General features: G+C 30.6%; 21 non-coding genes across 21 annotated transcripts; all 21 read left to right on the forward strand.

Annotated features, from left to right (window-relative positions):
* Window positions 1–171: 171 nt before the first annotated feature.
* On the forward strand, window positions 172–243 carry TRNAP-CGG (transfer RNA proline (anticodon CGG)). Its single transcript has one exon. It is a non-coding gene; the product is annotated as a tRNA-Pro (tRNA).
* Window positions 244–1,165: 922 nt separating this feature from the next.
* TRNAP-UGG (transfer RNA proline (anticodon UGG)) lies at window positions 1,166–1,237 on the forward strand. Its single transcript has one exon. It is a non-coding gene; the product is annotated as a tRNA-Pro (tRNA).
* An 860-nt stretch (window positions 1,238–2,097) lies between these two features.
* TRNAP-CGG (transfer RNA proline (anticodon CGG)) lies at window positions 2,098–2,169 on the forward strand. Its single transcript has one exon. It is a non-coding gene; the product is annotated as a tRNA-Pro (tRNA).
* A 922-nt stretch (window positions 2,170–3,091) lies between these two features.
* Window positions 3,092–3,163, forward strand: TRNAP-UGG (transfer RNA proline (anticodon UGG)). Its single transcript has one exon. It is a non-coding gene; the product is annotated as a tRNA-Pro (tRNA).
* Window positions 3,164–4,023: 860 nt separating this feature from the next.
* On the forward strand, window positions 4,024–4,095 carry TRNAP-UGG (transfer RNA proline (anticodon UGG)). The gene has a single exon. It is a non-coding gene; the product is annotated as a tRNA-Pro (tRNA).
* A 925-nt stretch (window positions 4,096–5,020) lies between these two features.
* TRNAP-CGG (transfer RNA proline (anticodon CGG)) lies at window positions 5,021–5,092 on the forward strand. The gene has a single exon. It is a non-coding gene; the product is annotated as a tRNA-Pro (tRNA).
* A 922-nt stretch (window positions 5,093–6,014) lies between these two features.
* Window positions 6,015–6,086, forward strand: TRNAP-UGG (transfer RNA proline (anticodon UGG)). The gene has a single exon. It is a non-coding gene; the product is annotated as a tRNA-Pro (tRNA).
* Window positions 6,087–6,946: 860 nt separating this feature from the next.
* On the forward strand, window positions 6,947–7,018 carry TRNAP-UGG (transfer RNA proline (anticodon UGG)). The gene has a single exon. It is a non-coding gene; the product is annotated as a tRNA-Pro (tRNA).
* A 923-nt stretch (window positions 7,019–7,941) lies between these two features.
* TRNAP-CGG (transfer RNA proline (anticodon CGG)) lies at window positions 7,942–8,013 on the forward strand. Its single transcript has one exon. It is a non-coding gene; the product is annotated as a tRNA-Pro (tRNA).
* Window positions 8,014–8,938: 925 nt separating this feature from the next.
* Window positions 8,939–9,010, forward strand: TRNAP-CGG (transfer RNA proline (anticodon CGG)). The gene has a single exon. It is a non-coding gene; the product is annotated as a tRNA-Pro (tRNA).
* Window positions 9,011–9,870: 860 nt separating this feature from the next.
* On the forward strand, window positions 9,871–9,943 carry TRNAP-UGG (transfer RNA proline (anticodon UGG)). The gene has a single exon. It is a non-coding gene; the product is annotated as a tRNA-Pro (tRNA).
* A 1,921-nt stretch (window positions 9,944–11,864) lies between these two features.
* On the forward strand, window positions 11,865–11,936 carry TRNAP-CGG (transfer RNA proline (anticodon CGG)). Its single transcript has one exon. It is a non-coding gene; the product is annotated as a tRNA-Pro (tRNA).
* Window positions 11,937–12,858: 922 nt separating this feature from the next.
* Window positions 12,859–12,930, forward strand: TRNAP-CGG (transfer RNA proline (anticodon CGG)). The gene has a single exon. It is a non-coding gene; the product is annotated as a tRNA-Pro (tRNA).
* Window positions 12,931–13,855: 925 nt separating this feature from the next.
* On the forward strand, window positions 13,856–13,927 carry TRNAP-CGG (transfer RNA proline (anticodon CGG)). The gene has a single exon. It is a non-coding gene; the product is annotated as a tRNA-Pro (tRNA).
* A 1,919-nt stretch (window positions 13,928–15,846) lies between these two features.
* TRNAP-UGG (transfer RNA proline (anticodon UGG)) lies at window positions 15,847–15,918 on the forward strand. The gene has a single exon. It is a non-coding gene; the product is annotated as a tRNA-Pro (tRNA).
* A 1,744-nt stretch (window positions 15,919–17,662) lies between these two features.
* TRNAP-UGG (transfer RNA proline (anticodon UGG)) lies at window positions 17,663–17,734 on the forward strand. Its single transcript has one exon. It is a non-coding gene; the product is annotated as a tRNA-Pro (tRNA).
* Window positions 17,735–19,591: 1,857 nt separating this feature from the next.
* On the forward strand, window positions 19,592–19,663 carry TRNAP-CGG (transfer RNA proline (anticodon CGG)). The gene has a single exon. It is a non-coding gene; the product is annotated as a tRNA-Pro (tRNA).
* Window positions 19,664–20,588: 925 nt separating this feature from the next.
* Window positions 20,589–20,660, forward strand: TRNAP-CGG (transfer RNA proline (anticodon CGG)). The gene has a single exon. It is a non-coding gene; the product is annotated as a tRNA-Pro (tRNA).
* Window positions 20,661–23,576: 2,916 nt separating this feature from the next.
* TRNAP-CGG (transfer RNA proline (anticodon CGG)) lies at window positions 23,577–23,648 on the forward strand. Its single transcript has one exon. It is a non-coding gene; the product is annotated as a tRNA-Pro (tRNA).
* Window positions 23,649–25,505: 1,857 nt separating this feature from the next.
* On the forward strand, window positions 25,506–25,578 carry TRNAP-UGG (transfer RNA proline (anticodon UGG)). Its single transcript has one exon. It is a non-coding gene; the product is annotated as a tRNA-Pro (tRNA).
* Window positions 25,579–27,497: 1,919 nt separating this feature from the next.
* On the forward strand, window positions 27,498–27,569 carry TRNAP-UGG (transfer RNA proline (anticodon UGG)). The gene has a single exon. It is a non-coding gene; the product is annotated as a tRNA-Pro (tRNA).
* Window positions 27,570–27,628: the final 59 nt, after the last annotated feature.

A 27,628-nucleotide genomic window follows, 5' to 3' on the forward strand; every position in this document is an offset into this window, starting at 1 on the left:
CATAAATATTAAAATTTCATTATTGAAATGAGTTTGCTTTGTAAAATGTCTACTTTGAGGAAAAAAAATCTCTACTCTACAAGTTCCTTTTTGTCAAAATTAAAGTTTTTAAATTTTTACTTATTATTGCTTTAAAAAATCCGAAAAACAACAAATCCGCTTCTTTCGTGTGGCTCGTTGGTCTAGGGGTATGATTCTCGCTTCGGGTGCGAGAGGTCCCGGGTTCAACTCCCGGACGAGCCCATGGCTTTTAGTCATTTTTATCCTGTTATTTTTAGCTATTTCAGTCAAGCTAGGCATTTGAAGTTAGATTTTTCCATTTTCCCAAAATAGCTCTGATAAGATTGTCCAAAATAAATTCCTTATCTATTAGTGGGATGATTCTTAGTTAAAGTTTCAAAAAGTCTTGTTTGCCCAAAATGAGTAAGCAGTTTCTTTATAGGTACTTATGAATCTTGGTTTTATAATTTTAAAATAAGCAAATTTAGTAAAATGTGACTCCAATGCATAAATCTCAGATCACTTGTACATTTCTTTTCTGCAGAAGAAAACAATGTTCCTAAATAAATGTTATTATGACTTAAGAAATAAATAAATAAGGTCATTCATTTGGCTGCCTTTATTATCTACAGATGAGATTATATTAAAAAGTAGATACTTTCTTGGTACTTTGAATCTTGGCTTCCAAATTTATAAATGTGAATACTTAGAAAAATCTCAATATCAACACTATGCAATCATAATAAAAAACGTATACCTTCATAAGTGCATACTTCGCAAAATATCAACCATTGGGTGCCATATGAGATAAACTATACATTTCTCCAGCGTAGATGACCTGGAATGGATTGAAAGAACAGTCTCATTTTGACACAAAAAACACTGCTAAAACTTACTCTTTTGTGTTGCTTATTTGTAAAAAAAAAAAAATTCTCACATAGAGTGTGATAGATTATCTCTTTAATTCCCAGAAAAAAAGAAACACTGTAGGCATCATAAATATTAAAATTTCATTATTGAAATGAGTTTGCTTTGTAAAATGTCTACTTTGAGGAAAAAAAATCTCTACTCTACAAGTTCCTTTTTGTCAAAATTAAAGTTTTTAAATTTTTACTTATTATTGCTTTAAAAAATCCGAAAAACAACAAATCCGCTTCTTTCGTGTGGCTCGTTGGTCTAGGGGTATGATTCTCGCTTTGGGTGCGAGAGGTCCCGGGTTCAAATCCCGGACGAGCCCATGAATTTTAGTCATTTTTATCCTGGATTTTTTAGCTATTTCAGTCAAGCTAGGCATTTGAAGTTAGATTTTGCCATTTTCCCAAAATAGCTCTGATAAGATTGTCCAAAATAAATTCCTTATCTATTAGTGGGATGATTCTTAGTTAAAGTTTCAAAAAGTCTTGTTTGCCCAAAATGAGTAAGCAGTTTCTTTATAGGTACTTATGAATCTTGGTTTTATAATTTTAAAATAAGCAAATTTAGTAAAATGTGACTCCAATGCATAAATCTCAGATCACTTGTACATTTCTGTTCTGCAGAAGAAAACAATGTTACTAAATAAATGTTATTATGACTTAAGAAATAAATAAATAAGGTCATTCATTTGGCTGCCTTTATTATCTACAGATAAGATTCTATTAAAAAGTAGATACTTTGTAGGTATTTTGAATCTTGGCTTCCAAATTTATAAATGTGAATACTTAGAAAAATCTCAATATCAACACTATGCAATCATAATAAAAAATGTATACCTTCATAAGTGCATACTTCGCAAAATATCAACCATTGGGTGCCATATGAGATAAACTATACATTTCTCCAGCGTAGATGACCTGGAATGGATTGAAAGAACAGTCTCATTTTGACCACATAGAGTGTGATAGATTATCTCTTTAATTCCCAGAAAAAAAGAAACACTGTAGGCATCATAAATATTAAAATTTCATTATTGAAATGAGTTTGCTTTGTAAAATGTCTACTTTGAGGAAAAAAATTCTCTACTCTACAAGTTCCTTTTTGTCAAAATTAAAGTTTTTACATTTTTAAATACTATTGCTTTAAAAAATCCGAAAAACAACAAATCAGCTTCTTTCGTGTGGCTCGTTGGTTTAGGGATATGATTCTCGCTTCGGGTGCGAGAGGTCCCGGGTTCAACTCCCGGACGAGCCCATGGCTTTTAGTCATTTTTATCCTGTTATTTTTAGCTATTTCAGTCAAGCTAGGCATTTGAAGTTAGATTTTTCCATTTTCCCAAAATAGCTCTGATAAGATTGTCCAAAATAAATTCCTTATCTATTAGTGGGATGATTCTTAGTTAAAGTTTCAAAAAGTCTTGTTTGCCCAAAATGAGTAAGCAGTTTCTTTATAGGTACTTATGAATCTTGGTTTTATAATTTTAAAATAAGCAAATTTAGTAAAATGTGACTCCAATGCATAAATCTCAGATCACTTGTACATTTCTTTTCTGCAGAAGAAAACAATGTTCCTAAATAAATGTTATTATGACTTAAGAAATAAATAAATAAGGTCATTCATTTGGCTGCCTTTATTATCTACAGATGAGATTATATTAAAAAGTAGATACTTTCTTGGTACTTTGAATCTTGGCTTCCAAATTTATAAATGTGAATACTTAGAAAAATCTCAATATCAACACTATGCAATCATAATAAAAAACGTATACCTTCATAAGTGCATACTTCGCAAAATATCAACCATTGGGTGCCATATGAGATAAACTATACATTTCTCCAGCGTAGATGACCTGGAATGGATTGAAAGAACAGTCTCATTTTGACACAAAAAACACTGCTAAAACTTACTCTTTTGTGTTGCTTATTTGTAAAAAAAAAAAAATTCTCACATAGAGTGTGATAGATTATCTCTTTAATTCCCAGAAAAAAAGAAACACTGTAGGCATCATAAATATTAAAATTTCATTATTGAAATGAGTTTGCTTTGTAAAATGTCTACTTTGAGGAAAAAAAATCTCTACTCTACAAGTTCCTTTTTGTCAAAATTAAAGTTTTTAAATTTTTACTTATTATTGCTTTAAAAAATCCGAAAAACAACAAATCCGCTTCTTTCGTGTGGCTCGTTGGTCTAGGGGTATGATTCTCGCTTTGGGTGCGAGAGGTCCCGGGTTCAAATCCCGGACGAGCCCATGAATTTTAGTCATTTTTATCCTGGATTTTTTAGCTATTTCAGTCAAGCTAGGCATTTGAAGTTAGATTTTGCCATTTTCCCAAAATAGCTCTGATAAGATTGTCCAAAATAAATTCCTTATCTATTAGTGGGATGATTCTTAGTTAAAGTTTCAAAAAGTCTTGTTTGCCCAAAATGAGTAAGCAGTTTCTTTATAGGTACTTATGAATCTTGGTTTTATAATTTTAAAATAAGCAAATTTAGTAAAATGTGACTCCAATGCATAAATCTCAGATCACTTGTACATTTCTGTTCTGCAGAAGAAAACAATGTTACTAAATAAATGTTATTATGACTTAAGAAATAAATAAATAAGGTCATTCATTTGGCTGCCTTTATTATCTACAGATAAGATTCTATTAAAAAGTAGATACTTTGTAGGTATTTTGAATCTTGGCTTCCAAATTTATAAATGTGAATACTTAGAAAAATCTCAATATCAACACTATGCAATCATAATAAAAAATGTATACCTTCATAAGTGCATACTTCGCAAAATATCAACCATTGGGTGCCATATGAGATAAACTATACATTTCTCCAGCGTAGATGACCTGGAATGGATTGAAAGAACAGTCTCATTTTGACCACATAGAGTGTGATAGATTATCTCTTTAATTCCCAGAAAAAAAGAAACACTGTAGGCATCATAAATATTAAAATTTCATTATTGAAATGAGTTTGCTTTGTAAAATGTCTACTTTGAGGAAAAAAATTCTCTACTCTACAAGTTCCTTTTTGTCAAAATTAAAGTTTTTACATTTTTAAATACTATTGCTTTAAAAAATCCGAAAAACAACAAATCAGCTTCTTTCGTGTGGCTCGTTGGTTTAGGGATATGATTCTCGCTTTGGGTGCGAGAGGTCCCGGGTTCAACTCCCGGACGAGCCCATGGCTTTTAGTCATTTTTATCCTGTTATTTTTAGCTATTTCAATCAAGCTAGGCATTTGAAGTTAGATTTTGCCATTTTCCCAAAATAGCTCTGATAAGATTGTCCAAAATAAATTCCTTATCTATTATTGGGATGATTCTTAGTTAAAGTTTCAAAAAGTCTTGTTTGCCCAAAATGAGTAGGCAGTTTCTTTATAGGTACTTATGAATCTTGGTTTTATAATTTTAAAATAAGCAAATTTAGTAAAATGTGACTCCAATGCATAAATCTCAGATCACTTGTACATTTCTGTTCTGCAGAAGAAAACAATGTTCCTAAATAAATGTTATTATAACTTAAGAAATAAATAAATAAGGACATTCATTTGGCTGCCTTTATTATCTACAGATAAGATTCTATTAAAAAGTAGATACTTTCTTGGTACTTTGAATCTTGGCTTCCAAATTTATAAATGTGAATACTTAGAAAAATCTCAATATCAACTCTATGCAATCATAATAAAAAACGTATACTTTCATAAGTGCATACTTCGCAAAATATCAACCATTGGGTGCAATATGAGATAAACTATACATTTCTCCAGCCTAAATGACCTGGAATGGATTGAAAGAACAGTCTCATTTTGACACAAAAAACACTGCTAAAACTTACTCTTTTGTGTTGCTTATTTGTAAAAAAAAAAATATTTCTCACATAGAGTGTGATAGATTATCTCTTTAATTCCCAGAAAAAAAGAAACACTGTAGGCATCATAAATATTAAAATTGCATTATTGAAATGAGTTTGCTTTGTAAAATGTCTACTTTGAGGGAAAAAATTCTCTACTCTACAAGTTCCTTTTTGTCAAAATTAAAGTTTTTAAATTTTTACATACTATTGCTTTAAAAAAATCTGGAAAAACAACAAAACAGGTTCCTTTGTGTGGCTCGTTGGTCTAGGGGTATGATTCTCGCTTCGGGTGCGAGAGGTCCCGGGTTCAACTCCCGGACGAGCCCATGGCTTTTAGTCATTTTTATCCTGTTATTTTTAGCTATTTCAGTCAAGCTAGGCATTTGAAGTTAGATTTTTCCATTTTCCCAAAATAGCTCTGATAAGATTGTCCAAAATAAATTCCTTATCTATTAGTGGGATGATTCTTAGTTAAAGTTTCAAAAAGTCTTGTTTGCCCAAAATGAGTAAGCAGTTTCTTTATAGGTACTTATGAATCTTGGTTTTATAATTTTAAAATAAGCAAATTTAGTAAAATGTGACTCCAATGCATAAATCTCAGATCACTTGTACATTTCTTTTCTGCAGAAGAAAACAATGTTCCTAAATAAATGTTATTATGACTTAAGAAATAAATAAATAAGGTCATTCATTTGGCTGCCTTTATTATCTACAGATGAGATTATATTAAAAAGTAGATACTTTCTTGGTACTTTGAATCTTGGCTTCCAAATTTATAAATGTGAATACTTAGAAAAATCTCAATATCAACACTATGCAATCATAATAAAAAACGTATACCTTCATAAGTGCATACTTCGCAAAATATCAACCATTGGGTGCCATATGAGATAAACTATACATTTCTCCAGCGTAGATGACCTGGAATGGATTGAAAGAACAGTCTCATTTTGACACAAAAAACACTGCTAAAACTTACTCTTTTGTGTTGCTTATTTGTAAAAAAAAAAAAATTCTCACATAGAGTGTGATAGATTATCTCTTTAATTCCCAGAAAAAAAGAAACACTGTAGGCATCATAAATATTAAAATTTCATTATTGAAATGAGTTTGCTTTGTAAAATGTCTACTTTGAGGAAAAAAAATCTCTACTCTACAAGTTCCTTTTTGTCAAAATTAAAGTTTTTAAATTTTTACTTATTATTGCTTTAAAAAATCCGAAAAACAACAAATCCACTTCTTTCGTGTGGCTCGTTGGTCTAGGGGTATGATTCTCGCTTTGGGTGCGAGAGGTCCCGAGTTCAAATCCCGGACGAGCCCATGAATTTTAGTCATTTTTATCCTGGATTTTTTAGCTATTTCAGTCAAGCTAGGCATTTGAAGTTAGATTTTGCCATTTTCCCAAAATAGCTCTGATAAGATTGTCCAAAATAAATTCCTTATCTATTAGTGGGATGATTCTTAGTTAAAGTTTCAAAAAGTCTTGTTTGCCCAAAATGAGTAAGCAGTTTCTTTATAGGTACTTATGAATCTTGGTTTTATAATTTTAAAATAAGCAAATTTAGTAAAATGTGACTCCAATGCATAAATCTCAGATCACTTGTACATTTCTGTTCTGCAGAAGAAAACAATGTTACTAAATAAATGTTATTATGACTTAAGAAATAAATAAATAAGGTCATTCATTTGGCTGCCTTTATTATCTACAGATAAGATTCTATTAAAAAGTAGATACTTTGTAGGTACTTTGAATCTTGGCTTCCAAATTTATAAATGTGAATACTTAGAAAAATCTCAATATCAACACTATGCAATCATAATAAAAAATGTATACCTTCATAAGTGCATACTTCGCAAAATATCAACCATTGGGTGCCATATGAGATAAACTATACATTTCTCCAGCGTAGATGACCTGGAATGGATTGAAAGAACAGTCTCATTTTGACCACATAGAGTGTGATAGATTATCTCTTTAATTCCCAGAAAAAAAGAAACACTGTAGGCATCATAAATATTAAAATTTCATTATTGAAATGAGTTTGCTTTGTAAAATGTCTACTTTGAGGAAAAAAATTCTCTACTCTACAAGTTCCTTTTTGTCAAAATTAAAGTTTTTACATTTTTAAATACTATTGCTTTAAAAAATCCGAAAAACAACAAATCAGCTTCTTTCGTGTGGCTCGTTGGTCTAGGGATATGATTCTCGCTTTGGGTGCGAGAGGTCCCGGGTTCAAATCCCGGACGAGCCCATGAATTTTAGTCATTTTTATCCTGGATTTTTTAGCTATTTCAGTCATGCTAGGCATTTGAAGTTAGATTTTGCCATTTTCCCAAAATAGCTCTGATAAGATTGTCCAAAATAAATTCCTTATCTATTAGTGGGATGATTCTTAGTTAAAGTTTCAAAAAGTCTTGTTTGCCCAAAATGAGTAAGCAGTTTCTTTATAGGTACTTATGAATCTTGGTTTTATAATTTTAAAATAAGCAAATTTAGTAAAATGTGACTCCAATGCATAAATCTCAGATCACTTGTACATTTCTTTTCTGCAGAAGAAAACAATGTTCCTAAATAAATGTTATTATGACTTAAGAAATAAATAAATAAGGTCATTCATTTGGCTGCCTTTATTATCTACAGATGAGATTCTATTAAAAAGTAGATACTTTCTTGGTACTTTGAATCTTGGCTTCCAAATTTATAAATGTGAATACTTAGAAAAATCTCAATATCAACACTATGCAATCATAATAAAAAACGTATACCTTCATAAGTGCATACTTCGCAAAATATCAACCATTGGGTGCCATATGAGATAAACTATACATTTCTCCAGCGTAGATAACCTGGAATGGATTGAAAGAACAGTCTCACTTTGACACAAAAAACACTGCTAAAACTTACTCTTTTGTGTTGCTTATTTCTAAAAAAAAAATATTTCTCACATAGAGTGTGATAGATTATCTCTTTAATTCCCAGAAAAAAAGAAACACTGTAGGCATCATAAATATTAAAATTGCATTATTAAAATGAGTTTGCTTTGTAAAATGTCTACTTTGAGGGAAAAAATTCTCTACTCTACAAGTTCCTTTTCGTCAAAATTAAAGTTTTTACATTTTTACATAATATTGCTTTAAAAAATCCGGAAAAACAACAAAACAGGTTCTTTTGTGTGGCTCGTTGGTCTAGGGGTATGATTCTCGCTTCGGGTGCGAGAGGTCCCGGGTTCAACTCCCGGACGAGCCCATGGCTTTTAGTCATTTTTATCCTGTTATTTTTAGCTATTTCAATCAAGCTAGGCATTTGAAGTTAGATTTTGCCATTTTCCCAAAATAGCTCTGATAAGATTGTCCAAAATAAATTCCTTATCTATTATTGGGATGATTCTTAGTTAAAGTTTCAAAAAGTCTTGTTTGCCCAAAATGAGTAGGCAGTTTCTTTATAGGTACTTATGAATCTTGGTTTTATAATTTTAAAATAAGCAAATTTAGTAAAATGTGACTCCAATGCATAAATCTCAGATCACTTGTACATTTCTGTTCTGCAGAAGAAAACAATGTTCCTAAATAAATGTTATTATAACTTAAGAAATAAATAAATAAGGACATTCATTTGGCTGCCTTTATTATCTACAGATAAGATTCTATTAAAAAGTAGATACTTTCTTGGTACTTTGAATCTTGGCTTCCAAATTTATAAATGTGAATACTTAGAAAAATCTCAATATCAACTCTATGCAATCATAATAAAAAACGTATACTTTCATAAGTGCATACTTCGCAAAATATCAACCATTGGGTGCCATATGAGATAAACTATACATTTCTCCAGCCTAAATGACCTGGAATGGATTAAAAGAACAGTCTCATTTTGACACAAAAAACACTGCTAAAACTTACTCTTTTGTGTTGCTTATTTGTAAAAAAAAAAAATATTTCTCACATAGAGTGTGATAGATTATCTCTTTAATTCCCAGAAAAAAAGAAACACTGTAGGCATCATAAATATTAAAATTGCATTATTGAAATGAGTTTGCTTTGTAAAATGTCTACTTTGAGGGAAAAAATTCTCTACTCTACAAGTTCCTTTTTGTCAAAATTAAAGTTTTTAAATTTTTACATACTATTGCTTTAAAAAATCCGGAAAAACAACAAAACAGGTTCCTTTGTGTGGCTCGTTGGTCTAGGGGTATGATTCTCGCTTCGGGTGCGAGAGGTCCCGGGTTCAACTCCCGGACGAGCCCATGAATTTTAGTCATTTTTATCCTGGATTTTTTAGCTATTTCAGTCAAGCTAGGCATTTGAAGTTAGATTTTGCCATTTTCCCAAAATAGCTCTGATAAGATTGTCCAAAATAAATTCCTTATCTATTAGTGGGATGATTCTTAGTTAAAGTTTCAAAAAGTCTTGTTTGCCCAAAATGAGTAAGCAGTTTCTTTATAGGTACTTATGAATCTTGGTTTTATAATTTTAAAATAAGCAAATTTAGTAAAATGTGACTCCAATGCATAAATCTCAGATCACTTGTACATTTCTGTTCTGCAGAAGAAAACAATGTTCCTAAATAAATGTTATTATGACTTAAGAAATAAATAAATAAGGTCATTCATTTGGCTGCCTTTATTATCTACAGATAAGATTCTATTAAAAAGTAGATACTTTGTAGGTACTTTGAATCTTGGCTTCCAAATTTATAAATGTGAATACTTAGAAAAATCTCAATATCAACACTATGCAATCATAATAAAAAATGTATACCTTCATAAGTGCATACTTCGCAAAATATCAACCATTGGGTGCCATATGAGATAAACTATACATTTCTCCAGCGTAGATGACCTGGAATGGATTGAAAGAACAGTCTCATTTTGACCACATAGAGTGTGATAGATTATCTCTTTAATTCCCAGAAAAAAAGAAACACTGTAGGCATCATAAATATTAAAATTTCATTATTGAAATGAGTTTGCTTTGTAAAATGTCTACTTTGAGGAAAAAAAATCTCTACTCTACAAGTTCCTTTTTGTCAAAATTAAAGTTTTTAAATTTTTACTTATTATTGCTTTAAAAAATCTGAAAAACATCAAAACAGCTTCTTTCGTATGGCTCGTTGGTCTAGGGGTATGATTCTCGCTTTGGGTGCGAGTGGTCCCGGGTTCAAATCCCGGACGAGCTCATAAATTTTAGTCATTTTTATCCTGTTTTTTTAGCTATTTCAGTCAAGCTAGGCATTTCAAGTTAGATTTTGCCATTTTCCCAAAATAGCTCTGATAAGATTGTCCAAAATAAATTCCTTATCTATTAGTGGAATGATTCTTAGTTAAAGTTTCAAAAAGTCTTGTTTGCCCAAAATGAGTAAGCAGTTTCTTTATAGGTACTTATGAATCTTGGTTTCATAATTTTAAAATAAGCAAATTTAGTAAAATGTGACTAAAATGCATAAATCTCAGATCACTTGTACATTTCTGTTCTGCAGAAGAAAACAATGTTCCTAAATAAATGTTATTATGACTTAATAAATAAATAAATAAGGTCATTCATTTGGCTGCCTTTATTATCTACAGATATAATTCTAATAAAAAGTAGATACTTTGTAGGTACTTTGAATCTTGGCTTCCAAATTTATAAATGTGAATATTTAGAAAAATCTCAATATCAACACTATGCAATCATAATAAAAAACGTATACCTTCATAAGTGCATACTTCGCAAAATATCAACCATTGGGTGCCATATGAGATAAACTATACATTTCTCCAGCGTAGATGACCTGGAATGGATTGAAAGAACAGTCTCATTTTGACACAAAAAACACTGCTAAAACTTACTCTTTTGTGTTGCTTATTTCTAAAAAAAAAATATTTCTCACATAGCGTGTGATAGATTATCTCTTTAATTCCCAGAAAAAAAGAAACACTGTAGGCATCATAAATATTAAAATTTCATTATTAAAATGAGTTTGCTTTGTAAAATGTCTACTTTGAGGGAAAAAAATCTCTACTCTAAAAGTTCCTTTTTGTCAAAATTAAAGTTTTTAAATTTTTACTTATTATTGCTTTAAAAAATCCGAAAAAAACAACAAAACAGCTTCTTTCATGTGGCTTGTTGGTCTAGAGGTATGATTCTCGCTTTGGGTGCGAGAGCTCCCGGGTTCAAATCCCTGACGAGACCATGACTTTTAGTCATTTTTATCCTGTTATTTTTAGCTATTTCAGTCAAGCTAGGCATTTAAAGTTAGATTTTGCCATTTTCCCAAAATAGCTCTGATAAGATTGTCCAAAATAAATTCCTTATCTATTAGTGGGATGATTCTTAGTTAAAGTTTCAAAAAGTCTTGTTTGCCCAAAATGAGTAAGCAGTTTCTTTATAGGTACTTAAGAATCTTGGTTTTATAATTTTAAAATAAGCAAATTTATTAAAATGTGACTCCAATGCATAAATCTCAGATCACTTGTACATTTCTGTTCTGCAGAAGAAAACAATGTTCCTAAATAAATGTTATTATGACTTAAGAAATAAATAAATAAGGTCATTCATTTGGCTGCCTTTATTATCTACAGATAAGATTCTATTAAAAAGTAGATACTTTGTAGGTACTTTGAATCTTGGCTTCCAAATTTATAAATGTGAATACTTAGAAAAATCTTAATATCAACACTATGCAATCATAATAAAAAACGTATACCTTCATAAGTGCATACTTCGCAAAATATCAACCATTGGGTGCCATATGAGAAAAACTATACATTTCTCCAGCGTAGATGACCTGGAATGGATTGAAAGAACAGTCTCATTTTGACACAAAAAACACTGCTATAACTTACTCTTTTGTGTTGCTTATTTGTAAAAAAAAAATAAAAAATTCTCACATAGAGTGTGATAGATTATCTCTTTAATTCCCAGAAAAAAAGAAACACTGTAGGCATCATAAATATTAAAATTGCATTATTGAAATGAGTTTGCTTTGTAAAATGTCTACTTTGAGGGAAAAAATTCTCTACACTACAAGTTCCTTTTTGTCAAAATTAAAGTTTTTAAATTTTTAAATACTATTGCTTTAAAAAATCCGTAAAAACAACAAAACAGGTTCTTTTGTGTGGCTCGTTGGTCTAGGGCTATGATTCTCGCTTCGGGTGCGAGAGGTCCCGGGTTCAACTCCCGGACGAGCCCATGACTTTTAGTCATTTTTATCCTGTTATTTTTAGCTATTTCAGTCAAGCTAGGCATTTGAAGTTAGATTTTGCCATTTTCCCAAAATAGCTCTGATAAGATTGTCCAAAATAAATTCCTTATCTATTAGTGGGATGATTCTTAGTTAAAGTTTCAAAAAGTCTTGTTTGCCCAAAATGAGTAAGCAGTTTCTTTATAGGTACTTATGAATCTTGGTTTTATAATTTTAAAATAAGCAAATTTAGTAAAATGTGACTCCAATGCATAAATCTCAGATCACTTGTACATTTCTTTTCTGCAGAAGAAAACAATGTTCCTAAATAAATGTTATTATGACTTAAGAAATAAATAAATAAGGTCATTCATTTGGCTGCCTTTATTATCTACAGATGAGATTCTATTAAAAAGTAGATACTTTCTTGGTACTTTGAATCTTGGCTTCCAAATTTATAAATGTGAATACTTAGAAAAATCTCAATATCAACACTATGCAATCATAATAAAAAACGTATACCTTCATAAGTGCATACTTCGCAAAATATCAACCATTGGGTGCCATATGAGATAAACTATACATTTCTCCAGCGTAGATAACCTGGAATGGATTGAAAGAACAGTCTCACTTTGACACAAAAAACACTGCTAAAACTTACTCTTTTGTGTTGCTTATTTCTAAAAAAAAAATATTTCTCACATAGCGTGTGATAGATTATCTCTTTAATTCCCAGAAAAAAAGAAACACTGTAGGCATCATAAATATTAAAATTGCATTATTGAAATGAGTTTGCTTTGTAAAATGTCTACTTTGAGGGGAAAAAATCTCTACTCTACAAGTTCCTTTTTGTCAAAATTTAAGTTTTTAAATTTTTACTTATTATTGCTTTAAAAAATCTGAAAAACAACAAATCCGCTTCTTTCGTGTGGCTCGTTGGTCTAGGGGTATGATTCTCGCTTCGGGTGCGAGAGGTCCCGGATTCAACTCCCGGACGAGCCCATGGCTTTTAGTCATTTTTATCTTGTTATTTTTAGCTATTTCAGTCAAGCTAGGCATTTGAAGTTAGATTTTGCCATTTTCCCAAAATAGCTCTGATAAGATTGTCCAAAATAAATTCCTTATCTATTATTGGGATGATTCTTAGTTAAAGTTTCAAAAAGTCTTGTTTGCCCAAAATGAGTAAGCAGTTTCTTTATAGGTACTTATGAATCTTGGTTTTATAATTTTAAAATAAGCAAATTTAGTAAAATGTGACTCCAATGCATAAATCTCAGATCACTTGTACATTTCTGTTCTGCAGAAGAAAACAATGTTCCTAAATAAATGTTATTATAACTTAAGAAATAAATAAATAAGGACATTCATTTGGCTGCCTTTATTATCTACAGATAAGATTCTATTAAAAAGTAGATACTTTCTTGGTACTTTGAATCTTGGCTTCCAAATTTATAAATGTGAATACTTAGAAAAATCTCAATATCAACTCTATGCAATCATAATAAAAAACGTATACTTTCATAAGTGCATACTTCGCAAAATATCAACCATTGGGTGCCATATGAGATAAACTATACATTTCTCCAGCCTTAATGACCTGGAATGGATTGAAAGAACAGTCTCATTTTGACACAAAAAACACTGCTAAAACTTACTCTTTTGTGTTGCTTATTTGTAAAAAAAAAAAATATTTCTCACATAGAGTGTGATAGATTATCTCTTTAATTCCCAGAAAAAAAGAAACACTGTAGGCATCAAAAATATTAAAATTGCATTATTGAAATGAGTTTGCTTTGTAAAATGTCTACTTTGAGGAAAAAAATTCTCTACTCTACAAGTTCCTTTTTGTCAAAATTAAAGTTTTTACATTTTTAAATACTATTGCTTTAAAAAATCCGAAAAAACAACAAAACAGGTTCTTTTGTGTGGCTCGTTGGTCTAGGGGTATGATTCTCGCTTCGGGTGCGAGAGGTCCCGGGTTCAAATCCTGGACGAGCCCCTGACTTTTAGTCATTTTTATCCTGTTATTTTTAGCTATTTCAGTCAAGCTAGGCATTTGAAGTTAGATTTTGCCATTTTCCCAAAATAGCTCTGATAAGATTGTCCAAAATAAATTTCTTATCTATTAGTGGGATGATTCTTAGTTAAAGTTTCAAAAAGTCTTGTTTGCCCAAAATGAGTAAGCAGTTTCTTTATAGGTACTTATGAATCTTGGTTTTATAATTTTAAAATAAGCAAATTTAGTAAAATGTGACTCCAATGCATAAATCTCAGATCACTTCTACATTTCTGTTCTGCAGAAGAAAACAATGTTCCTAAATAAATGTTATTATAACTTAAGAAATAAATAAATAAGGTCATTCATTTGGCTGCCTTTATTATCTACAGATGAGATTCTATTAAAAAGTAGATACTTTCTTGGTACTTTGAATCTTGGCTTCCAAATTTATAAATGTGAATACTTAGAAAAATCTCTATATCAACTCTATGCAATCATAATAAAAAACGTATACTTTCATAAGTGCATACTTCGCAAAATATCAACCATTGGGTGCCATATGAGATAAACTATACATTTCTCCAGCCTAAATGACCTGGAATGGATTGAAAGAACAGTCTCATTTTGACACAAAAAACACTGCTAAAACTTACTCTTTTGTGTTGCTTATTTGTAAAAAAAAAAAATATTTCTCACATAGAGTGTGATAGATTATCTCTTTAATTCCCAGAAAAAAAGAAACACTGTAGGCATCAAAAATATTAAAATTGCATTATTGAAATGAGTTTGCTTTGTAAAATGTCTACTTTGAGGAAAAAAATTCTCTACTCTACAAGTTCCTTTTTGTCAAAATTAAAATTTTTACATTTTTACATACTATTGCTTTAAAAAATCCGGAAAAACAACAAAACAGGTTCTTTTGTGTGGCTTGTTGGTCTAGGGGTATGATTCTCGCTTCGGGTGCGAGAGGTCCCGGGTTCAACTACCGGACGAGCCCATGGCTTTTAGTCATTTTTATCCTGTTATTTTTAGCTATTTCAGTCAAGCTAGGCATTTGAAGTTAGATTTTGCCATTTTCCCAAAATAGCTCTGATAAGATTGTCCAAAATAAATTCCTTATCTATTAGTGGGATGATTCTTAGTTAAAGTTTCAAAAAGTCTTGTTTGCCCAAAATGAGTAAGCAGTTTCTTTATAGGTACTTATGAATCTTGGTTTTATAATTTTAAAATAAGCAAATTTAGTAAAATGTGACTCCAATGCATAAATCTCAGATCACTTGTACATTTCTTTTCTGCAGAAAAAAACAATGTTCCTAAATAAATGTTATTATGACTTAAGAAATAAATAAATAAGGTCATTCATTTGGCTGCCTTTATTATCTACAGATGAGATTCTATTAAAAAGTAGATACTTTGTAGGTACTTTGAATCTTGGCTTCCAAATTTATAAATGTGAATACTTAGAAAAATCTCAATATCAACACTATGCAATCATAATAAAAAACGTATACCTTCATAAGTGCATACTTCGCAAAATATCAACCATTGGGTGCCATATGAGATAAACTATACATTTCTCCAGCGTAGATAACCTGGAATGGATTGAAAGAACAGTCTCACTTTGACACAAAAAACACTGCTAAAACTTACTCTTTTGTGTTGCTTATTTCTAAAAAAAAAATATTTCTCACATAGCGTGTGATAGATTATCTCTTTAATTCCCAGAAAAAAAGAAACACTGTAGGCATCATAAATATTAAAATTGCATTATTGAAATGAGTTTGCTTTGTAAAATGTCTACTTTGAGGGAAAAAAATCTCGACTCTACAAGTTCCTTTTTGTCAAAATTTAAGTTTTTAATTTTTTACTTATTATTGCTTTAAAAAATCCGAAAAACAACAAATCCGCTTCTTTCGTGTGGCTCGTTGGTCTAGGGGTATGATTCTCGCTTTGGGTGCAAGAGGTCCCGGGTTTAAATCCCGGACGAGCCCATGAATTTTAGTCATTTTTATCCTGGATTTTTTAGCTATTTCAGTCAAGCTAGGCATTTGAAGTTAGATTTTGCCATTTTCCCAAAATAGCTCTGATAAGATTGTCCAAAATAAATTCCTTATCTATTAGTGGGATGATTCTTAGTTAAAGTTTCAAAAAGTCTTGTTTGCCCAAAATGAGTAAGCAGTTTCTTTATAGGTACTTATGAATCTTGGTTTTATAATTTTAAAATAAGCAAATTTAGTAAAATGTGACTCCAATGCATAAATCTCAAATCACTTGTACATTTCTGTTCTGCAGAAGAAAACAATGTTCCTAAATAAATGTTATTATGACTTAAGAAATAAATAAATAAGGTCATTCATTTGGCTGCCTTTATTATCTACAGATAACATTCTATTAAAAAGTAGATACTTTGTAGGTACTTTGAATCTTGGCTTCCAAATTTATAAATGTGAATACTTAGAAAAATCTCAATATCAACACTATGCAATCATAATTAAAAACGTATACCTTCATAAGTGCATACTTCGCAAAATATCAACCATTAGGTGCCATATGAGATAAACTATACATTTCTCCAGCGTAGATGACCTGGAATGGATTGAAAGAACAGTCTCATTTTGACCACATAGAGTGTGATAGATTATCTCTTTAATTCCCAGAAAAAAAGAAACACTGTAGGCATCATAAATATTAAAATTTCATTATTAAAATGAGTTTGCTTTGTAAAATGTCTACTTTGAGGGAAAAAAATCTCTACTCTAAAAGTTCCTTTTTGTCAAAATTAAAGTTTTTAAATTTTTACTTATTATTGCTTTAAAAAATCCGAAAAAAACAACAAAACAGCTTCTTTCATGTGGCTTGTTGGTCTAGAGGTATGATTCTCGCTTTGGGTGCGAGAGCTCCCGGGTTCAAATCCCTGACGAGACCATGACTTTTAGTCATTTTTATCCTGGTATTTTTAGCTATTTCAGTCAAGCTAGGCATTTGAAGTTAGATTTTGCCATTTTCCCAAAATAGCTCTGATAAGATTGTCCAAAATAAATTCCTTATCTATTAGTGGGATGATTCTTAGTTAAAGTTTCAAAAAGTCTTGTTTGCCCAAAATGAGTAAGCAGTTTCTTTATAGGTACTTATGAATCTTGGTTTTATAATTTTAAAATAAGCAAATTTAGTAAAATGTGACTCCAATGCATAAATCTCAGATCACTTGTACATTTCTTTTCTGCAGAAGAAAACAATGTTCCTAAATAAATGTTATTATGACTTAAGAAATAAATAAATAAGGTCATTCATTTGGCTGCCTTTATTATCTACAGATGAGATTCTATTAAAAAGTAGATACTTTCTTGGTACTTTGAATCTTGGCTTCCAAATTTATAAATGTGAATACTTAGAAAAATCTCAATATCAACACTATGCAATCATAATAAAAAACGTATACCTTCATAAGTGCATACTTCGCAAAATATCAACCATTGGGTGCCATATGAGATAAACTATACATTTCTCCAGCGTAGATAACCTGGAATGGATTGATTCCCAGAAAAAAAGAAACACTGTAGGCATCATAAATATTAAAATTGCATTATTGAAATGAGTTTGCTTTGTAAAATGTCTACTTTGAGGGAAAAAAATCTCGACTCTACAAGTTCCTTTTTGTCAAAATTTAAGTTTTTAATTTTTTACTTATTATTGCTTTAAAAAATCCGAAAAACAACAAATCCGCTTCTTTCGTGTGGCTCGTTGGTCTAGGGGTATGATTCTCGCTTTGGGTGCAAGAGGTCCCGGGTTTAAATCCCGGACGAGCCCATGAATTTTAGTCATTTTTATCCTGGATTTTTTAGCTATTTCAGTCAAGCTAGGCATTTGAAGTTAGATTTTGCCATTTTCCCAAAATAGCTCTGATAAGATTGTCCAAAATAAATTCCTTATCTATTAGTGGGATGATTCTTAGTTAAAGTTTCAAAAAGTCTTGTTTGCCCAAAATGAGTAAGCAGTTTCTTTATAGGTACTTATGAATCTTGGTTTTATAATTTTAAAATAAGCAAATTTAGTAAAATGTGACTCCAATGCATAAATCTCAAATCACTTGTACATTTCTGTTCTGCAGAAGAAAACAATGTTCCTAAATAAATGTTATTATGACTTAAGAAATAAATAAATAAGGTCATTCATTTGGCTGCCTTTATTATCTACAGATAACATTCTATTAAAAAGTAGATACTTTGTAGGTACTTTGAATCTTGGCTTCCAAATTTATAAATGTGAATACTTAGAAAAATCTCAATATCAACACTATGCAATCATAATTAAAAACGTATACCTTCATAAGTGCATACTTCGCAAAATATCAACCATTAGGTGCCATATGAGATAAACTATACATTTCTCCAGCGTAGATGACCTGGAATGGATTGAAAGAACAGTCTCATTTTGACCACATAGAGTGTGATAGATTATCTCTTTAATTCCCAGAAAAAAAGAAACACTGTAGGCATCATAAATATTAAAATTTCATTATTAAAATGAGTTTGCTTTGTAAAATGTCTACTTTGAGGGAAAAAAATCTCTACTCTAAAAGTTCCTTTTTGTCAAAATTAAAGTTTTTAAATTTTTACTTATTATTGCTTTAAAAAATCCGAAAAAAACAACAAAACAGCTTCTTTCATGTGGCTTGTTGGTCTAGAGGTATGATTCTCGCTTTGGGTGCGAGAGCTCCCGGGTTCAAATCCCTGACGAGACCATGACTTTTAGTCATTTTTATCCTGGTATTTTTAGCTATTTCAGTCAAGCTAGGCATTTGAAGTTAGATTTTGCCATTTTCCCAAAATAGCTCTGATAAGATTGTCCAAAATAAATTCCTTATCTATTAGTGGGATGATTCTTAGTTAAAGTTTCAAAAAGTCTTGTTTGCCCAAAATGAGTAAGCAGTTTCTTTATAGGTACTTATGAATCTTGGTTTTATAATTTTAAAATAAGCAAATTTAGTAAAATGTGACTCCAATGCATAAATCTCAGATCACTTGTACATTTCTTTTCTGCAGAAGAAAACAATGTTCCTAAATAAATGTTATTATGACTTAAGAAATAAATAAATAAGGTCATTCATTTGGCTGCCTTTATTATCTACAGATGAGATTCTATTAAAAAGTAGATACTTTCTTGGTACTTTGAATCTTGGCTTCCAAATTTATAAATGTGAATACTTAGAAAAATCTCAATATCAACACTATGCAATCATAATAAAAAACGTATACCTTCATAAGTGCATACTTCGCAAAATATCAACCATTGGGTGCCATATGAGATAAACTATACATTTCTCCAGCGTAGATAACCTGGAATGGATTGAAAGAACAGTCTCACTTTGACACAAAAAACACTGCTAAAACTTACTCTTCTGTGTTGCTTATTTCTAAAAAAAAAATATTTCTCACATAGCGTGTGATAGATTATCTCTTTAATTCCCAGAAAAAAAAGAAACACTGTAGGCATCATAAATATTAAAATTGCATTATTGAAATGAGTTTGCTTTGTAAAATGTCTACTTTGAGGGGAAAAAATCTCTACTCTACAAGTTCCTTTTTGTCAAAATTTAAGTTTTTAAATTTTTACTTATTATTGCTTTAAAAAATCTGAAAAACAACAAATCCGCTTCTTTCGTGTGGCTCGTTGGTCTAGGGGTATGATTCTCGCTTCGGGTGCGAGAGGTCCCGGATTCAACTCCCGGACGAGCCCATGGCTTTTAGTCATTTTTATCTTGTTATTTTTAGCTATTTCAGTCAAGCTAGGCATTTGAAGTTAGATTTTGCCATTTTCCCAAAATAGCTCTGATAAGATTGTCCAAAATAAATTCCTTATCTATTATTGGGATGATTCTTAGTTAAAGTTTCAAAAAGTCTTGTTTGCCCAAAATGAGTAAGCAGTTTCTTTATAGGTACTTATGAATCTTGGTTTTATAATTTTAAAATAAGCAAATTTAGTAAAATGTGACTCCAATGCATAAATCTCAGATCACTTGTACATTTCTGTTCTGCAGAAGAAAACAATGTTCCTAAATAAATGTTATTATAACTTAAGAAATAAATAAATAAGGACATTCATTTGGCTGCCTTTATTATCTACAGATAAGATTCTATTAAAAAGTAGATACTTTCTTGGTACTTTGAATCTTGGCTTCCAAATTTATAAATGTGAATACTTAGAAAAATCTCAATATCAACTCTATGCAATCAAAATAAAAAACGTATACTTTCATAAGTGCATACTTCGCAAAATATCAACCATTGGGTGCCATATGAGATAAACTATACATTTCTCCAGCCTTAATGACCTGGAATGGATTGAAAGAACAGTCTCATTTTGACACAAAAAACACTGCTAAAACTTACTCTTTTGTGTTGCTTATTTGTAAAAAAAAAAAATATTTCTCACATAGAGTGTGATAGATTATCTCTTTAATTCCCAGAAAAAAAGAAACACTGTAGGCATCAAAAATATTAAAATTGCATTATTGAAATGAGTTTGCTTTGTAAAATGTCTACTTTGAGGAAAAAAATTCTCTACTCTACAAGTTCCTTTTTGTCAAAATTAAAGTTTTTACATTTTTAAATACTATTGCTTTAAAAAATCCGAAAAAACAACAAAACAGGTTCTTTTGTGTGGCTCGTTGGTCTAGGGGTATGATTCTCGCTTCGGGTGCGAGAGGTCCCGGGTTCAAATCCTGGACGAGCCCCTGACTTTTAGTCATTTTTATCCTGTTATTTTTAGCTATTTCAGTCAAGCTAGGCATTTGAAGTTAGATTTTGCCATTTTCCCAAAATAGCTCTGATAAGATTGTCCAAAATAAATTTCTTATCTATTAGTGGGATGATTCTTAGTTAAAGTTTCAAAAAGTCTTGTTTGCCCAAAATGAGTAAGCAGTTTCTTTATAGGTACTTATGAATCTTGGTTTTATAATTTTAAAATAAGCAAATTTAGTAAAATGTGACTCCAATGCATAAATCTCAGATCACTTGTACATTTCTGTTCTGCAGAAGAAAACAATGTTCCTAAATAAATGTTATTATAACTTAAGAAATAAATAAATAAGGTCATTCATTTGGCTGCCTTTATTATCTACAGATGAGATTCTATTAAAAAGTAGATACTTTCTTGGTACTTTGAATCTTGGCTTCCAAATTTATAAATGTGAATACTTAGAAAAATCTCTATATCAACTCTATGCAATCATAATAAAAAACGTATACTTTCATAAGTGCATACTTCGCAAAATATCAACCATTGGGTGCCATATGAGATAAACTATACATTTCTCCAGCCTAAATGACCTGGAATGGATTGAAAGAACAGTCTCATTTTGACACAAAAAACACTGCTAAAACTTACTCTTTTGTGTTGCTTATTTGTAAAAAAAAAAAATATTTCTCACATAGAGTGTGATAGATTATCTCTTTAATTCCCAGAAAAAAAGAAACACTGTAGGCATCATAAATATTAAAATTGCATTATTGAAATGAGTTTGCTTTGTAAAATGTCTACTTTGAGGGAAAAAATTCTCTACTCTACAAGTTCCTTTTTGTCAAAATTAAAGTTTTTACATTTTTACATACTATTGCTTTAAAAAATCCGGAAAAACAACAAAACAGGTTCTTTTGTGTGGCTTGTTGGTCTAGGGGTATGATTCTCGCTTCGGGTGCGAGAGGTCCCGGGTTCAACTACCGGACGAGCCCATGGCTTTTAGTCATTTTTATCCTGTTATTTTTAGCTATTTCAGTCAAGCTAGGCATTTGAAGTTAGATTTTGCCATTTTCCCAAAATAGCTCTGATAAGATTGTCCAAAATAAATTCCTTATCTATTAGTGGGATGATTCTTAGTTAAAGTTTCAAAAAGTCTTATTTGCCCAAAATGAGTAAACAGTTTCTTTATAGGTACTTATGAATCTTGGTTTTATAATTTTAAAATAAGCAAATTTAGTAAAATGTGACTCCAATGCATAAATCTCAGATCACTTGTACATTTCTTTTCTGCAGAAGAAAACAATGTTCCTAAATAAATGTTATTATGACTTAAGAAATAAATAAATAAGGTCATTCATTTGGCTGCCTTTATTATCTACAGATGAGATTATATTAAAAAGTAGATACTTTCTTGGTACTTTGAATCTTGGCTTCCAAATTTATAAATGTGAATACTTAGAAAAATCTCAATATCAACACTATGCAATCATAATAAAAAACGTATACCTTCATAAGTGCATACTTCGCAAAATATCAACCATTGGGTGCCATATGAGATAAACTATACATTTCTCCAGCGTAGATGACCTGGAATGGATTGAAAGAACAGTCTCACTTTGACACAAAAAACACTGCTAAAACTTACTCTTTTGTGTTGCTTATTTCTAAAAAAAAAATATTTCTCACATAGCGTGTGATAGATTATCTCTTTAATTCCCAGAAAAAAAGAAACACTGTAGGCATCATAAATATTAAAATTGCATTATTGAAATGAGTTTGCTTTGTAAAATGTCTACTTTGAGGGTAAAAAATCTCTACTCTACAAGTTCCTTTTTGTCAAAATTTAAGTTTTTAAATTTTTACTTATTATTGCTTTAAAAAATCTGAAAAACAACAAATCCACTTCTTTCGTGTGGCTCGTTGGTCTAGGGGTATGATTCTTGCTTCGGGTGCGAGAGGTCCCGGATTCAACTCCCGGACGAGCCCATGGCTTTTAGTCATTTTTATCTTGTTATTTTTAGCTATTTCAGTCAAGCTAGGCATTTGAAGTTAGATTTTGCCATTTTCCCAAAATAGCTCTGATAAGATTGTCCAAAATAAATTCCTTATCTATTATTGGGATGATTCTTAGTTAAAGTTTCAAAAAGTCTTGTTTGCCCAAAATGAGTAAGCAGTTTCTTTATAGGTACTTATGAATCTTGGTTTTATAATTTTAAAATAAGCAAATTTAGTAAAATGTGACTCCAATGCATAAATCTCAGATCACTTGTACATTTCTGTTCTGCAGAAGAAAACAATGTTCCTAAATAAATGTTATTATAACTTAAGAAATAAATAAATAAGGACATTCATTTGGCTGCCTTTATTATCTACAGATAAGATTCTATTAAAAAGTAGATACTTTCTTGGTACTTTGAATCTTGGCTTCCAAATTTATAAATGTGAATACTTAGAAAAATCTCAATATCAACTCTATGCAATCATAATAAAAAACGTATACTTTCATAAGTGCATACTTCGCAAAATATCAACCATTGGGTGCCATATGAGATAAACTATACATTTCTCCAGCCTTAATGACCTGGAATGGATTGAAAGAACAGTCTCATTTTGACACAAAAAACACTGCTAAAACTTACTCTTTTGTGTTGCTTATTTGTAAAAAAAAAAAATATTTCTCACATAGAGTGTGATAGATTATCTCTTTAATTCCCAGAAAAAAAGAAACACTGTAGGCATCAAAAATATTAAAATTGCATTATTGAAATGAGTTTGCTTTGTAAAATGTCTACTTTGAGGAAAAAAATTCTCTACTCTACAAGTTCCTTTTTGTCAAAATTAAAGTTTTTACATTTTTAAATACTATTGCTTTAAAAAATCCGAAAAAACAACAAAACAGGTTCTTTTGTGTGGCTCGTTGGTCTAGGGGTATGATTCTCGCTTCGGGTGCGAGAGGTCCCGGGTTCAAATCCTGGACGAGCCCCTGACTTTTAGTCATTTTTATCCTGTTATTTTTAGCTATTTCAGTCAAGCTAGGCATTTGAAGTTAGATTTTGCCATTTTCCCAAAATAGCTCTGATAAGATTGTCCAAAATAAATTTCTTATCTATTAGTGGGATGATTCTTAGTTAAAGTTTCAAAAAGTCTTGTTTGCCCAAAATGAGTAAGCAGTTTCTTTATAGGTACTTATGAATCTTGGTTTTATAATTTTAAAATAAGCAAATTTAGTAAAATGTGACTCCAATGCATAAATCTCAGATCACTTGTACATTTCTGTTCTGCAGAAGAAAACAATGTTCCTAAATAAATGTTATTATAACTTAAGAAATAAATAAATAAGGTCATTCATTTGGCTGCCTTTATTATCTACAGATGAGATTCTATTAAAAAGTAGATACTTTCTTGGTACTTTGAATCTTGGCTTCCAAATTTATAAATGTGAATACTTAGAAAAATCTCTATATCAACTCTATGCAATCATAATAAAAAACGTATACTTTCATAAGTGCATACTTCGCAAAATATCAACCATTGGGTGCCATATGAGATAAACTATACATTTCTCCAGCCTAAATGACCTGGAATGGATTGAAAGAACAGTCTCATTTTGACACAAAAAACACTGCTAAAACTTACTCTTTTGTGTTGCTTATTTGTAAAAAAAAAAAATATTTCTCACATAGAGTGTGATAGATTATCTCTTTAATTCCCAGAAAAAAAGAAACACTGTAGGCATCATAAATATTAAAATTGCATTATTGAAATGAGTTTGCTTTGTAAAATGTCTACTTTGAGGGAAAAAATTCTCTACTCTACAAGTTCCTTTTTGTCAAAATTAAAGTTTTTACATTTTTACATACTATTGCTTTAAAAAATCCGGAAAAACAACAAAACAGGTTCTTTTGTGTGGCTTGTTGGTCTAGGGGTATGATTCTCGCTTCGGGTGCGAGAGGTCCCGGGTTCAACTACCGGACGAGCCCATGGCTTTTAGTCATTTTTATCCTGTTATTTTTAGCTATTTCAGTCAAGCTAGGCATTTGAAGTTAGATTTTGCCATTTTCCCAAAATAGCTCTGATAAGATTGTCCAAAATAAATTCCTTATCTATTAGTGGGATGATTCTTAGTTAAAGTTTCAAAAAGTCTTGTTTGCCCAAAATGAGTAAGCAGTTTCTTTATAGGTACTTATGAATCTTGGTTTTATAATTTTAAAATAAGCAAATTTAGTAAAATGTGACTCCAATGCATAAATCTCAGATCACTTGTACATTTCTGTTCTGCAGAAGAAAACAATGTTCCTAAATAAATGTTATTATGACTTAAGAAATAAATAAATAAGGTCATTCATTTGGCTGCCTTTATTATCTACAGATAACATTCTATTAAAAAGTAGATACTTTGTAGGTACTTTGAATCTTGGCTTCCAAATTTATAAATGTGAATACTTAGAAAAATCTCAATATCAACACTATGCAATCATAATAAAAAACATATACCTTCATAAGTGCATACTTCGCAAAATATCAACCATTAGGTGCCATATGAGATAAACTATACATTTCTCCAGCGTAGATGACCTGGAATGGATTGAAAGAACAGTCTCATTTTGACCACATAGAGTGTGATAGATTATCTCTTTAATTCCCAGAAAAAAAGAAACACTGTAGGCATCATAAATATTAAAATTTCATTATTGAAATGAGTTTGCTTTGTAAAATGTCTACTTTGAGGAAAAAAAATCTCTACTCTACAAGTTCCTTTTTGTCAAAATTAAAGTTTTTAAATTTTTACTTATTATTGCTTTAAAAAATCTGAAAAACATCAAAATAGCTTCTTTGGTGTGGCTCGTTGGTCTAGGGGTATGATTCTCGCTTTGGGTGCGAGAGGTCCCGGGTTCAAATCCCAGACGAGCTCATAAATTTTAGTCATTTTTATCCTGTTATTTTTAGCTATTTCAGTCAAGCTAGGCATTTGAAGTTAGATTTTGCCATTTTCCCAAAATAGCTCTGATAAGATTGTCCAAAATAAATTCCTTATCTATTAGTGGGATGATTCTTAGTTAAAGTTTCAAAAAGTCTTGTTTGCCCAAAATGAGTAAGCAGTTTCTTTATAGGTACTTATGAATCTTGGTTTTATAATTTTAAAATAAGCAAATTTAGTAAAATGTGACTAAAATGCATAAATCTCAGATCACTTGTACATTTCTGTTCTGCAGAATAAAACAATGTTCTTAAATAAATGTTATTATGACTTAAGAAATAAATAAATAAGGTCATTCTTTTGGCTGCCTTTATTATCTACAGATATAATTCTAATAAAAAGTAGATACTTTGTAGGTACTTTCAATCTTGGCTTCCAAATTTATAAATGTGAATACTTAGAAAAATCTCAATATCAACACTATGCAATCATAATAAAAAACGTATACCTTCATAAGTGCATACTTCGCAAAATATCAACCATTGGGTGCCATATGAGATAAACTATACATTTCTCCAGCGTAGATGACCTGGAATGGATTGAAAGAACAGTCTCATTTTGACACAAAAAACACTGCTAAAACTTACTCTTTTGTGTTGCTTATTTGTAAAAAAAAAAAATATTTCTCACATAGAGTGTGATAGATTATCTCTTTAATTCCCAGAAAAAAAGAAACACTGTAGGCATCATAAATATTAAAATTGCATTATTGAAATGAGTTTGCTTTGTAAAATGTCTACTTTGAGGGAAAAAATTCTCTACTCTACAAGTTCCTTTTTGTCAAAATTAAAGTTTTTAAATTTTTACATACTATTGCTTTAAAAAATCCGGAAAAACAACAAAACAGGTTCTTTTGTGTGGCTCGTTGGTCTAGGGCTATGATTCTCGCTTCGGGTGCGATAGGTCCCGGGTTCAACTCCCAGACGAGCCCATGGCTTTTAGTCATTTTTATCCTGTTATTTTTAGCTATTTCAGTCAAGCTAGGCATTTGAAGTTAGATTTTGCCATTTTCCCAAAATAGCTCTGATAAGATTGTCCAAAATAAATTCCTTATCTATTAGTGGGATGATTCTTAGTTAAAGTTTGAAAAAGTCTTATTTGCCCAAAATGAGTAAGCAGTTTCTTTATAGGTACTTATGAATCTTGGTTTTATAATTTTAAAATAAGCAAATTTAGTAAAATGTGACTCCAATGCATAAATCTCAGATCACTTGTACATTTCTTTTCTGCAGAAGAAAACAATGTTCCTAAATAAATGTTATTATGACTTAAGAAATAAATAAATAAGGTCATTCATTTGGCTGCCTTTATTATCTACAGATGAGATTATATTAAAAAGTAGATACTTTCTTGGTACTTTGAATCTTGGCTTCCAAATTTATAAATGTGAATACTTAGAAAAATCTCAATATCAACACTATGCAATCATAATAAAAAACGTATACCTTCATAAGTGCATACTTCGCAAAATATCAACCATTGGGTGCCATATGAGATAAACTATACATTTCTCCAGCGTAGATGACCTGGAATGGATTGAAAGAACAGTCTCATTTTGACACAAAAAAACACTGCTAAAACTTACTCTTTTGTGTTGCTTATTTTTAAAAAAAAATAAATTCTCACATAGAGTGTGATAGATTATCTCTTTAATTCCCAGAAAAAAAGAAACACTGTAGGCATCATAAATATTAAAATTGCATTATTGAAATGAGTTTGCTTTGTAAAATGTCTACTTTGAGGGAAAAAATTCTCTACTCTACAAGTTCCTTTTTGTCAAAATTAAAGTTTTTAAATTTTTACTTATTATTGCTTTAAAAAATCCGAAAAACAAAAAATCCGCTTCTTTCGTGTGGCTCGTTGGTCTAGGGGTATGATTCTCGCTTTGGGTGCGAGAGGTCCCGGGTTTAAATCCCGGACGAGCCCATGAATTTTAGTCATTTTTATCCTGGATTTTTTAGCTATTTCAGTCAAGCTAGGCATTT

The sequence above is a fragment of the Mixophyes fleayi genome, chromosome 6 (genome assembly GCF_038048845.1).
Source record: "Mixophyes fleayi isolate aMixFle1 chromosome 6, aMixFle1.hap1, whole genome shotgun sequence".
NCBI lineage: Eukaryota > Metazoa > Chordata > Amphibia > Anura > Limnodynastidae > Mixophyes > Mixophyes fleayi.